The sequence below is a fragment of the Callospermophilus lateralis genome, chromosome 14, assembly GCF_048772815.1.
Source record: "Callospermophilus lateralis isolate mCalLat2 chromosome 14, mCalLat2.hap1, whole genome shotgun sequence".
Taxonomy (NCBI): Eukaryota; Metazoa; Chordata; class Mammalia; order Rodentia; family Sciuridae; genus Callospermophilus; species Callospermophilus lateralis.
In genome coordinates, this window is record NC_135318.1 from 51,183,618 (window position 1) to 51,196,290 (window position 12,673).

Below are 12,673 nucleotides of genomic sequence, written 5' to 3' on the forward strand. Positions count from 1 at the left end.
TAGAGTAATCTTGCCTTATGGTAGTTTTAGCTTCAGTGAGTCTATATCATCTTCCCAGAGTAGTTCTGGCTGGCCTGGGCTTGTTGTAAATAGTTGGTTCTGTCAGACAGCTTTTTAAATGTCAACACCCTTAACAATTTACACAATGTACAAGGAAGGTATTGTGCTTTAAAATAAAGATGTGTTTTCTCTAGTGAAATACAATTTATTGTATAGGAAAGTCTGCTTAAGGAAATAGGAGAGTTTCACGTTCTCTAAAAAAATATTGAGAAGGTATCTCATTTCACTTTTCCCTTCCTTTATCCCATTTCAAACATGACCCAAAGATTAAATGTTTTATGTATGACATTTAAAAGTAACATATTATTAAAGGATGCAAACCTACAAATCTAATAGTCATATAAAACTGGGAGACTCCCAAAAACTATTTTGTATATTTAATATCTGAAAACAATAAAATAATTTTATATTAAATACAAGTTTTCCAAGCTCCCCAGTCTATCTCCTCTAAAATTTTAAACAAACATACGAATATGAATAATAGCATTTTATCCAAATACCAAATATTATACTGAGTATTTGAACAGCAAATACAAACAGTCCTAATCCCAATCATAGACTATGTTGTGAAATGTTAATGTATTTAAATTTTTTAATTACACATGGAATTAACTTAAGTACTGCACTTTAAACAATTAGATATTCATATTTCATTCATATTAAATAGAAAGAACATATAAACAAGTGATAACCAATAAAGGAAATTTTCAAAGGCAAACTAGGAAATCTAGTTTAAGATTTTGAAAGTGATAACTACAAAAAGTCTACACTATATTCACAGAAGTGCTGAATAGCTCTTTTAAGGAAAATATTAAATAATAATGCTATAAGAACAGAAATACAAAAAGAAAATACTGAGTTATATTTATACTTCTTAATCAAGCCAAATTAATAAAGTGGACTTATTTAATAGTCATTCACTAAATAATTTTAGTGAATAATGTATCAAATCACTAAAAAATCTTGTCCCGGTTTTATAATAATTTTTAACATTATCATTACTTAAAATAAATTTAAATAAGTATCACCATATTGGTGTTCTGCAAATAATGCAGAAAGCAAATCACGTAGCTCATAATCCCTAGATATAGTAGGGCACTGTTCTGGCAGGATGAAGAACAGGATGCAGATACAAATTGCCAACTATAGCTACAGTAACCACTTGAGAAAACTGCCCTTTTTACCAGTTCTACAACAAAGGGACCCACAGAATATTCCAGACAAAAATATATGTGTTCTAAACATGATAATTCTTTCCCATTGTGCCCTACACATACATCTGATTACACTGGGAACGGACACCTGACATAGACTAGAGGTTGGTAAGCAAAATATGAGAAATCAGTTAGGAGAAGATGGCAGAGGTCATCTCCCAGACCCAGTTAACTCTGCCTAAGAAACTATGAGTACATTCAGGCAGTTAAAAGAAATAAGAAAAGCAGAACTATTTAAAAAAGAAGTCACTGATAGTTTTTAAAAGTCACTAAAATAAGATCTGTGAACTCCTGAAACTGGGAGAATAAGATAACCCAGAATCCATGACTTCTTGATATTCAAGAATGGCCTATCAGTTCTACCCTTCGAGAGGCCCACATAATTGTTCTATTTGTTCCTGTTCAGAAGAAGGGAACATCAGATTAGAATTCCAGTTTGACTTTTCCTGGGTTCTCCTGCAATCTTACCAAGTGACAGATTAGTCTTTTCTCATTATCACATGTATACGTACACTAATATAGCTTCCTACTACAAAGCATCTGAGGTGGTCTCTGTTCTCTGTTCTGTTGTAATTTTTTAATTCATTTGCTCTTAAGTCATGCCAAACTGGAAAGAAGATGTCAGCATTCACTTAAAGAAAAACAAATCCTTAATGCACTATTAAACCACTGCATAAAATAGGAACCCACGGTACATACTAATAATAGGAGAGAGTAGACAGATGATAGTAGGTAGGTAGGTAGGTAGATAGGTAAATAGAAGAATCAGGAAGGAAGGAAGGAATAAAGACAATATATACAATATAATTCTAAATAAATGAGAAATGACAGACTTTGAAAATCATTTTACAACCACAGAAATAACTTATTAAGGAAAAAAATCAATAAGGACTAAAACTATGCATAAAAGTTTGATAAGAATATTACTGAGCTTCAAAGTATGTTCCCATTGACTGCTACTTATTTTCAAGGGGAAAAAGATAACAATTTTACAGGAAAGAAATTTAGTGTATGAGCTGGGTGTAGTGGCACATGCCTATAATCACAGCAACATGGGGAGCTGAGGCAGGAGGACTGCAAATTCAAAGTCAGCCTCAGCAATTTATCAAGACCCTCAGCATCTTAGTAACACTCTGCCTCGGAATAAAAAATAAAAGAAGAGTGAGGGGCTGAGGTGTAGCTCAGTGGTAGAGTGCTCGCCTCGCATGCATGAGGCACAGGATTCAATACCTAGCAACACATAAAATAAATAAATAAATAAAAATAAAGGTACTGTGTCCATCTACAACTAAAAATATTAAAAAAAAAAAAAAAGAACTAGGGATGTAGCTTAGTAATAAAACATCCCTTAGTTCAAACTCCAGTACAAAAAAAAGAAAAGAAGTTTGGGGAACGATATCTTAACCAATTAAAATTATTATCACAAATAGTAAGACAAACATACAATATTCTGATAAGGCCACAGAATCCCTTAAGTAGTCTCCTTGCCAAAAATGTATAACCTGAATTTAATCATGAGAAATATCACATAAACCCAAATTGAAGGGCATTCCATACAACTAGCCTAAAAATCAAGACAATGTCATAAAAGACAAAGAGGAGCTGCTCCAAATTATATAAGATTAAACAGAAATGACATCTAAATTCAGTGTTTGATCCTCTACTGGAGAAAAAAATGCCATGGAACATTATTGAAAAAACTGGCAGAATGTGAACTCGAGAGTATATGAGACAATAGTGTATGCACATCAATGTCAAATTTTCTGAATTTTACAACTGGTGGTTATATAAAAGAATCCCTTTGTTCTTAAGAAATAGCATTGAAGATAAAAAAGGGTTGCAGGGCATGATGTCTGCCACTTACTCTCAAGTATTTCAGAAAAAAAAATTACTTGAGAAAAGTGAGATGATGAGAAAGGTGTGGTAAACCAATTGTGACAGGATGTTAACAATTAATAAATCTAGTTGAAGGAGACTTAAAAGCTCTTTTTACAATTCTTACAAAATGCTTCAGTAAATCTGAAACTATTTCAGGATAAAAAGATTGGGAGGAAAAAATATAAAAATAAAAGCTGAGCATGCAAGAAAGAAAGCACTCCTATTTACCAAAAAAGAGAGAAGTAAAACCAGAATGGAAGGCATATGAAGCTATGTTAGAAGAGGAAAGGTCCTGTTCAGGGAAGGATAAACCAGGAGGAGCCCAGCAAACAATCTGTTAAATTGGGGAAACAACTAGAAGACTGAGGAGGACAAAGTCTTTAGAATTTTGTGGAGAGAAGAGAGCTTCAGAGAGAGAAAACCAGAAAACTTCAGATGGTTCCCCTTGAGAATTCAGTTAGGTAGTGACAGCACATGCACACAAGAAAACACTGAGGCCCAGAAAAGAACAATCAGAAAAAATTACAGATACCAATGATTATAGATAATAATGCTTGGCACACAAAAGGGGCTGAGAATGATACCTATTCCCAACAGCTTCACAGACAAACTTCTTGATTCAGTCACTGGGTAGAATATACTAGTCCTATACTAAGAACTACTCCGATCCTGCCTAATAAATCTTAAAAGCAACTATATATAACTGTACTCAGTATGTTTAAAAACTGTAGTAGACATGAAAGACAGAAAAAAAGACACAAGTCAAACTTCTGCAGATAAAAACTACAAAATATGACATGAAAAACACATTGAATAGAATTAACAGCGTATTTGATATTGCAAAAGAAAGATTAATAGCCTTGAAGATAGAGAAATAGAAACTTTACAAAAGAAACCTAGAAATAAAAAAGAGAACTCAAAAGTAAACAGAGCATCAGTGAGCTAACTTCAGTTGGCCTACTACAAATATACTTGAATCCCCAAAACAATATTTGAAGTAATTATGTCCAAAATTGGACATTTTTTTGGGACATACTTACATGGACCCACAGGTCCAAGAAGCTCAATGAATTCCAAGCACAAGAAACATGAAAAAGGGTATATCCATTATTACTCAATAACTCAAACTGATAGCAAATCATCATCAAATTACTCAAACCAGTGATAAAGTGAAAATGTTAATAAAAAGATCCAAAGAGAAACAGACACTTGAGTATAAAAGAAGAAAGGCAGGGATTATAGCAGATTTCTCGTCAGAAATAAGGCAAATTTAAAAATCTCCAATGTAGAGAGGGGAAAAAAAATTACCAACCTATAATTCTGTGTACCCTGTGAAAAAATCTTTGAAAAAAACAAAAAAAAAGACTTTTCAGATACACAAAAGCTGATTTTTTTTAACCATCCAGTTCACACTACATACAAGAAATATTTTTTAAAAAGGAAGTATTTTAAGCAGAAAAAAATCATTCCATATTGAAATATGAATCTATAGAAAAAGTTAAATTATTAAAAATGTTAACTACATAAATATTAAGATATTTTCCTAATTACTTAAAGCCCTTTAATTTGTTTAAATGAAAAGAATAACAATGTATTATGGAACTTATACTTTAAACCCAAGTAAATGTACCACAACCACAGAACAATGGTTGGAACGGGAAAATGAAAACAAATTATTGGTAGGCTCTTATACTAAACATGATACCACTTCAAAGTAGAATTCTGGTGTATGCTATGAACCCTAAAGCAATCATAAAAATAAGTAAATAATTATTACTAAGGAGCCAATAAAGGTGATAAAATGTAATTGTAAAAAAAAAATCATATAATCAAAAAGGAAGAAAGGGATAAAAAACAGGACATTTATAATTTTCCTATGTTCATCTAGGAATATACCACCACTGAAACTACACATCATGTACAATCACAAGAATAAGATCCTAATTAGAATAAGTTATACTCCATGTAAGTATGTCCAAAAAATTTTTTTTTAAATACCAATATGACAGATTTAAATCTAACATTGAAAATTTGAATGGTATCTGCAAACATGGTAATTTTTCTTTTAAGGCAGATGATTCATGAGTGACTATCTTTTTTTCTCAAATTTGCTCAGTTCAATCATAAAAGAAAAAGATCTATGGCTTTTCTATTTTATTTTCAACAAAATATACATAAAAGAATAGTCATATGAATACATATGTTGTAAATTTCTAACATACATTTTAAAATATTTTTAAATACCCACAAACATACACAGTTTAAGAAGCAGATTACCAATACTCCAGATACCCCAGTGCACTTGCCACACCAACAACCACCATCCTGAATTTTGAATTAATCATTCCCATGATCCTATTTATGGTTTTAAATATGAAGCCCTGAACAATAGTATTTGCTACAGTCTTAGCCTATTTGTACTGCTATAACAGAATACCTGAGACTGGGTACGTTATAAAGTGGAAAGCTTTATTTAGCTAATAGTTTTGGAGTTTGAAAGTCCAAGATTGGGGAGCCCCCATCTGGTGAGGGCTTCATGCTGTGTCATAACAATGGCATCACATGGCAGGAGTGCAAGCAAGAGCTGTGGAGCAAAAATGGATGCAGTATTAATCATAATCTCAAAAGGCACAGTTCCAATATCTTAAACTCAAATGTTGAAACCTCAAAAGATCAAAATCCTTAAAGTAAAAAATCACAATCTCAAAAGATTAAAACCCTAAATGTTGAAATCCTGAAAGCCAAAATCCTGAAAACTGCAATTCCCACTGGTGAGGGGGAAAAGGCTATATTTGGGGTTGTGTCTTTTGGTATTAAGATTGGCACCACAATAACTAGCTGAGCAAATTTTTATTTTGTATGCTATCACAAAGGTAAAACCATAGCAAAATAAGTCAATTCAAATAAAATTCTCCAAATGACATTTAAGATCAGCTATTTTTGTACTAATGTACACTGATGTCAATTTAATAGAACAAAAATCTGAAGAAAAAGAGATAACAATCTATGGAAACATTTAACAACATTTAATGAACAGGTCAGTTCTTGTGTCTTACAATCCTTCTACAACCTGAAATTTTTCTTTATGTTGTTCATCACAGGTTGTAACAATATTTTTATGACTGTCAAGAGTCTAACTGGATTCTCCTTCCTCTGGGTCACCATTGCACATGCAGTCCCTTTGAACTGAGATCTCTACAAATTTTCTTTCATAAATGCAGATGTACTAAAAGGACATCTCTTCATTTATTAAGGAAATTTCAACATTTTTCACACACACATAATGCTTACACACAAAGCCAATGTAATAATGCACTTTCATAGAGTCAAATTTGCAAAAAAAAAACGCATAAAATAAAATAGAATTCTCTCCATAATTTATATTTTCAGTATTGGAAATGATAAAAAGATGAATTACATAGCATAGCAATTTGTAGAAAAAATAATGCTTATTAGTAGTGTGGTAATTGTATATTTTTAAAAATGATTCAAATTCATTTATAAAATGAATTTTTTAGACAGTTTACTCAGGGGTCAAGCATGGTTAAGAATAAAATAAAGAAAAGGACAGAGATGATCTGTCTGTTCTTCATGAACATTATGACCCACTGGGATTTTTTTACTTTCTCATAAGACTTAGGTTATCCATCACAATAGTTCATGTGACTGTAGTTATAAAATTATGTGTGCATAATTACCAACCATAGTGATATATGTTTATACATTTCACTTTTTGACCTATTTATGAATACAGCTTGCCTGCTCTTCACTGTATCAGAACTTTCATTAGTTATACCTGGGTATTTTTGCTATGTAGCCTATTATATTGTGTAAAGTGGCCTATAGGATGTTCTATTGTGTTGTTTCTTGAATAAACTCTCTTCTTAAAATGTAAATAAACATCTCATGTAAAATTTTACTTATTTTTCCAGATTATATTTTCAAGATTTTGATCTTTTGGGATTTTAGACTTTAGGGACTTCGATCTTTCAGGACTTCAACACTCAAGACTATGACTTTTAGGATTGTGTCTTTCAGGATTATGGCTGAAAGAAAAAGAGAACAAACACACGTGACAGTCTCACTGTATAACAGTTCACTCTCAAAGTAACTAATCCAGCCCCCTCGAACCTAAAACATTCCCAAGAGATGGACATTAATCCCTTCTGAAGGTAGTGCCCCCATGACCTAATTATCTGCCTCTAGATCCAACCTCTTAAAAGTCCTATCAATTTTCAATACTGTTACACTGAGAAACAAACTTTCAAATCACATATAAATCACAGCATTTACACATTTTTTTTTATAAAAATTGAATTATATTGTATATATTCTTATGTGATTTGCTTTTTTCACTAAACATTGCATTCTTTTTATATTCATCCATATGAGTATATATTGCTATGGTCCATTCATTTTCATATATTTATTCATCCTGGACACCTGGGTTATTTCCAGAGTTTTGCTCTTAGAAACAGTATGTATGAATTTTTGTACATTTCTTCATTTAAATGGATAGCTATCGGAGTATAATTGCCACATTATGTTTCCAGACTTTTTGGTTACTCCATGATATTATTTCCAGGGTAAACTAGGCTTTTAGAGACCAAGAAAAGTACTCAAGGTCACAAAGTGATGTAGTAGAGTTAAGATCAACAAATCTTACTCCTTCCACTTAAAGGAAAAAAAAAAAAAAACAAGTATTTGGTAGCTCATACATCTAGAAACATGTAATTATCAAAAACAATTCTGGGGTCAGGTGCAGTGGGGCACTCCTGTAATCCCAGTGGCTCAGGAGGCTGAGGATCACAAGCTCAAAGCCAGCCTCAGCAACTTAGTGAGACCTTGTCTCTAAGTAAAATATAAAAAAGGGCTAGGGATGTGGCTCAGTGGTTTGAGTGTCCCTGGGTGCAATCCCCAGTACAAAAAAAAAAGAAAAGAAAATCCTGAGGCTGAGGGTGTAGTTCAGTGGTAGAGCATTTACTTAGCATGAATGAGGCCCTGGGTTCAATCCCCAGTACCACAAACAAACAAAAAACCCTGATGGATGATGCTCTCTCTTCCTTTATTCAAAGTTTAAAAAGAGAACCTAGCAACTAACTATAATCAATTCTACCTTTTGTATACTCAAAGCAACTTGATTACATAATCACATGACTTTTTAAGGTAAGGGTACTGGGTACTGAACCCAAGGCCTCACACATGCTATACAAGGTTCTACCACTGGGTTATATATTCATCCTTTTTATTTTGAGACAAGTTCTCATCAAGTTGTCCAGGCTGGTCTCCAACTTGTGACCTCCTGCCTCAGCTGGGAATTTAGGCAGACATCACTACTCTGGTTATAACATAAAATATCTCATACATCACCATTCCTGAAAATTCTAGTCAAATATTTTGTAATTGTATTTGCAGTATACATATACTAAAGTTGGGATGATACAGAGATTAGCATAGGCCTTGTACAAGTATGACATGCAAATTTGTGAAGTGTTCCATATATACATGTGTATGTGTGTGTGTGTGTGTGTGTGTGTGTGTGTGTATGTATGTATAAGCTAAATATACTGGGCTATGTATAAATTGTGACTATATAAAATAATAAAAAATAGTAATAAAGTAGTTCTCAATTTGGTTACAATTTTAAATTAAATTAGAAGCACTTTTATTTTTGCCATGGCTAAATATGATTTTGGAATTACTATGTTTAAGACTCACTGAAATGAATGTGATAATCATTTTTAAAATACTACATATTTTGAAATTTACATTTAGAAATTACTTGAGAATACTTTCAAAAATATTCTGCATCTCATCTAAACCAATCAAATAATTTCCAAGATAACATTATTCTTAAGTCTAAAAAAGAGTACAAAGCCAAACTTTCTTTTAAATAATTTAATTATTTAATCCTACAGTCTGTCATTTTAAAAATATGTATAATAATTTGGGCTCTCCTTTATTTCACAAATCTTAATCTTGTTTTTTAAATGATCCTATTTTTAATAATGTTCTATTATCTAATATGACTGATTATAATCACATGGATGCTATAATGAAGCCTGCATACTTCTAAAAATGTAATTACTCAGACCAATAGCAGAGGAATCTTTACATCACTTTCTAAGTATTATTTGGCTACTTTCAATTAATGAAAATCAGATTATAACAAACAAAATACAATTAAGTGTTTAATTGTACTTCATTAAAGAAAACATTAAAATGAGTGATTTTTAATTAGATACTTAACAACTTTACACATTCTAAAGATAAAATTAACATGAGGTTAAATAATTTTATACTATAAGAGCATATGATTTTATGAGTTCCAAAATACCTAGGATATCAAAAGCCAACATTCTATTTCAGGAATTTAAAATTTAATGCTCCCTTAGTATTTCTGCTGAATGTTGTTAAAATTATTTCAAATATTTTCTGCAACTTAAATTAAGTATTACCTTAATAATGCTGAACTGAGAAAAAAATTTTAATAGCTCCAAATCTAGCATAATGATTTAATGCTCTACTATTTGCCACCTTGACAACAACAAAAAACTGTACTCCAAATTGAGAAATACACCTCGAGATTCAAACTCAAAAAGAAATTAGAGGACATCTTGTGCTACTTGACATTAGTTATTACTTCTCCAAGTAGAGTACACAGCTTTATAATCACTGTAATTGGAAATATTCTGATACACCTACCTGACGAAAAATCCTCTCTTGCATTGTATTATATTCCCTGTGAAGGGTAACTTAAAATCAGTGCTAATGTGTTCCTTAATCTGATTTACAAGGCCAACTAACTGGAAAGAAAACAAGGTCAGGAGCTACTAGACAAAGTGACTCTGATTCTGTATTTAGATTTAGTGAAGTTATAGGGGCTTACATATTTGTGGCTTTCTTGTAGTATGGGAATGTCCTGCTGTAAGGATGGCAGTGAGAATTTGGTATGAAAACTCTCCCTTTTAAAATTCACTGTGAATCAAGGACAAAACTCATGATATTTTAGGCATAACAACAACATGGAAAACCTCTTTCTCTTAGCAGGTGGCAGAAGAATTCATTTTAAGAGGATAATGAGAGAAATTTTTGGTACATGCTCAGAGTGGGCTTCCAGAATAATGCACACCTGCTTTATACAACCAAAGGATAGCAATCTGTTTTGCTCCTCAGAGACAGTCAGGAAAGGGGTAGCTAGAGGGAACATGCTATATGCTATATCATTATAGACATGTAGGCACTCCATGAACAACATTTAATAAGGAATTAAAAGCAAGTCACATATTTTTCAATGCAAATTGCATAATGAAATATTTATTTCAATTATGGTCAATCTTGAGCTTAGAAATTTAAAAATTTTTTACTCCTTATTAACAAAAAATAAAATTACATGTTAAATGACAAACCAACTCATTTTTAGCAATCATACTTTTTTCCTTTGCTAAATACACAGAGAAAAGTATGATTGTGAGGTACAAGAAGTCTAATGAAATTAATATATCATTTCTAATTTGAATATCTGATTTTAAAATTCTCAGAAACTCAGTATCTTTAAGTTTGACATCGATTTACTAATGGAATACCATATCTTTTATCATATTCCTTACTTTGTAAGTCATTTATCATTTTTGGTCCATTTTCTTCCACTTTATTACAAATAAAGCAATGGAAATAACATTATCATAATTTTAATATTTTTAAATAATATTTAAATGTATTAAAAGTTTTAATACACTCATTTTAATCTTAATGTTTTAATAATCTCTTTACAAATGAATTTTATCATTTTTCCAGCAGTTTTAAAAGATTCTTTTAAATGAGTAATAAGGTATTGACTAAATTTTAAAAATAAAGTCTTTTTATTTCTGATAGAAAATAAACTGATCTTGGGCTGAGTATGTAGCTCAGCATTAGAGTGCTTGCCTAGCATGCATGAGGTCCTGCGTTCAATCCCCAACACTGCAAAAACAAACAAACCAAAACCAAAAAATAAATTGAGCTTATTTGATTGGCTGATTCTACTAATTCGGTTATATGGCAATGTTTTGACCTAAACTGAAAATTCAATGAGCAAATGAGCCACCTAAAAGTTTTGACACAAACATACTTAATGCAAATGATAAAATAAAAGCATTTTTCATCACAAATTGTTTAGAAAGAAGATACTGAAATAACATTTCAGTTTTTTTCTAATATTTTCAGAGGATATTAATTAAGGAAACTAAATGAAAGAGGAACTATACAACTGAAGAAAAATTATGGTAAAGCTTTGAATGACTATTAAACAGTAAATCCTTTTGCAAGTTAGGTGGTTTTCAGTTATTTGCTTTCAACCAAATTGAGGAAATCTTGAAACAAGTTACCAATTGATAGTTAATTGAAAACAATTTTTGATGATAGTTCACCTTGTGTTTGTTACAAATGACATGGAAGACAGCTAAAAAAAACCCAACTCCATCTTGGGTGTGTTGGGAGTCAGCCTGGCTCCAAAGACTAACTTCCCCATCCCCTGAAAAGAGCCGTCCAATGGTGAGCCCTGCTGGCTCACATGATCCTTACTCACCAATCAGACTAGCCCTGCTGGCTCACATGATCCTTACCCACCAATCAACTAGCCCTGCTGGCTCACATGATCCTTACCCACCAATCAGACTAGCCCTGCTGGCTCACATGATTCTTACCCACCAATCAGACTAGCCCTGCTGGCTCACATGATCCTTACCCACCAATCAGACTAGCCCTGCTGGCTCACATGATTCTGAGTAAGGATCAGAAAACACCTCATGCCAACTGTCAAACTGTTCAACCATTAAACTGATAATAACTGTCAAATCACCCCCGGCTTTATAAATATGCAGAGCTGTTCCTCAATAAACGGGCATTTTCTCCGATAACGAGCCTTGATCCTTCTTTCAGGGTGAATAAGGTTTCTAAACACTTATATTAATAACTCTGATTACCACAAGTAAGTCTGAGGCTGAATTCAGACTCATTCTAACCATTCATAATATTCATCCATAGGAGCTGGGGATGTGGCTTAAGCGGTAGCACGATCGCCTGGCATGTGTGCGGCCCAGGTTCGATCCTCAGCACCACATTCAAACAAAGATGTTGTGTCTGCTGAAAACTAAAAAATAAATATTAAAAAAATTTCTCTCTCTCTCTCTCTCTCTCTCTTAAAAAAATAATAAAAAATTTAAAAAAAAAAAACATAATATTCATCCAGAAATACAAACTAAATGGGAGCAAAGGAGAGGGCCCCATCTTTTAAGGGATATGTTTCCATTAAAATTTTAATTTTTAACAATCATTTACCTAAGTTTATAATGTTACTAATAATTGTAATGACAGAAAGTTTTAATACACTTAGTCATAAGTGACAAATGAAAAATATAACAGTTCTATCTATATTCATATTTCTGTAAAAAATACATTGTGATCATTAAAAACCTTTAAGCATTAAAATAACCTAAAAATATATATGTATATGCTATATATACATATATTGTGTTTAATGT

General features: G+C 32.0%; 1 protein-coding gene and 1 pseudogene across 25 annotated transcripts in view; one reads left to right on the plus strand and one right to left on the minus strand.

The window, feature by feature from the left end:
• Positions 1 to 12,673, minus strand: part of Wdpcp (WD repeat containing planar cell polarity effector) — a 519,910-nt gene that overhangs the window by 324,921 nt on the left and 182,316 nt on the right. The window lies entirely within an intron of this gene.
• On the plus strand, positions 8,558 to 8,657 carry LOC143380810 (U6 spliceosomal RNA; annotated as a pseudogene).